At 31.2% G+C, this 1,925-nt stretch overlaps 1 pseudogene; it reads left to right on the forward strand.

Annotated features, from left to right (window-relative positions):
- The first annotated feature begins 889 nt into the window (after window positions 1–889).
- LOC111729561 lies at window positions 890–1,008 on the forward strand (annotated as a pseudogene).
- The last annotated feature ends 917 nt before the right edge of the window (window positions 1,009–1,925 follow it).

Raw genomic sequence — 1,925 nt, forward strand, 5'->3', positions numbered from 1 at the left:
GGATCATATACCATGATCAAGTGGAATTTATTCCAGGGATGCAAGGATGGTTCAACATTTGCATATCAATAAACAAAATGAAAGATTAAAAAAACATATGATCATCTCAATATATGCATAAAAAGCATGACAAAATTCAACATCTATTTTTGATTTAAAAAAAAAGGCCTCTCAACAAAGTGGGTATATAATAAAGGGCATATATGACAAGCCTATAGCTGACATCATACTCAACAGTGAAAAGGTGAAAACTTTTCTTCTTAGATCAAGAACAAGACAAGAATGTCGACTCTCACTAGTTTTATTGACCATAGTATTGGAAGTCCCAGACAGAGCAATTAGCAGGAAAAATAAATAAAGGGCATTCAAATTGGAAGAAGAAAAGTAAAACTGTCACTATTTGCAAATGACGTAATATTATATATAGAAAACACTAAAGACTCCAACAAAAAACTGTTAGGACAAATAAATGAATTCAGTAAAGTTGCAGAACACAAAATCAAAATTTAAAAATCTGTTTCATTTCTCTACACTAATAATAACCTATCAGAAAGAGAAATTAAGAAAATAATCTCATTTACAATTAAATTTAAAAATACCTAGGAATATGTTTAACCAAGGAGGCGAAAGACCTGTGCACTGTAAACTATAAGACATTATTGAAATAAATTGAAAACATAAATAAATGAAAAGATATTCAGTGCTCATGGATTAGAATAATTAATATTGTTAAAAATGGCCATACTACTCACAGCAATCTATAGATTCAATGCAATCCCTATTAAAATTCCAATGCCATTTTTCATATAAATAAAACAAACTATCCTAATATTTGTATAGAACCACAAAAGACTCCAAAGCCAAAGCAATATTAAAAAGAACAAAGCTTGTCTATAGCCATGCTACCCTGAACGTACCTGATCTCGTCTGATCTTGGAAGCTAAGCAGGGTCGGGTCTGGTTAGTACTTGGATGGGAGACCACTTTGAAATACCAGGCGCTATGGCATTTAAAAAAAAAAAAAAAAGAAAAAAAGAAAAAAAAGAACAAAAAAGGAGAAAACATACTTTCTGCTTCAAACTATGCTACAAAGCTATAGTAATCAAAACTGCATGGTATTGGCATGGAAATGGACACCTACATCAATGAAACAGAATAGAGTCCAAAAATAAACCTATGTATATATCATCAATTAATTTATGGCAGAATATACAATGGGGAAACGACAGTCACTACAATAAATAATATTGGTAAAACTGGACAGCCGCATGCAAAAGAATGAAACTAGACTACTATCTTATATCATACAGAAAAATTAACTCAAAATAAATTAAAATGAATGTAAGACCTGAAAACATAAAACTCCTAGAAGAAAACATAGCAGGTAAACTCCTTGACATCAGTGTTGGCTATGATTTTTAGGATCTGATTCCAAAAGCAAAGGTAACAAATAAGTTGAACTATATCAAATTAAAAAGCTCTTTCATGGCAAAGAAAATCATCAACAAAATAAAAAGGCAACCTACTGAATGAGAAAAAATATTTGCAAATCATATATCTGATAAGGGGTTAATATCCAAAATACATAAAGAATTCATTCAACTCAATAGCAAAAAAGGAAACAATATGATTTAAAAATGAGCAGAGGATCTGAATAGACATTTTTCCAAAGAAGACATACAGATGGCCAACAGATACATGAAAAAATGCTCAACATCACTAATCATCAGAAAATGCAGATCGAAACCACAGGGAGCCATTATTTCACACCTGTTAGAATGGCATAATCAAAATGACAAGAAATAACGAGTACTGGCAAGAATGTGGAGAAAAGGGAACCTTTATGCATTGTTAATGGGAATGTAAATTGATGTACACACACACACACAGCAATAAAATATTACTCGGCAATAAAGAATGAAATCC

Source organism: Pteropus vampyrus, unplaced genomic scaffold, assembly GCF_000151845.1.
Source record: "Pteropus vampyrus isolate Shadow unplaced genomic scaffold, Pvam_2.0 Scaffold269, whole genome shotgun sequence".
Classification (NCBI taxonomy): Eukaryota; Metazoa; Chordata; class Mammalia; order Chiroptera; family Pteropodidae; genus Pteropus; species Pteropus vampyrus.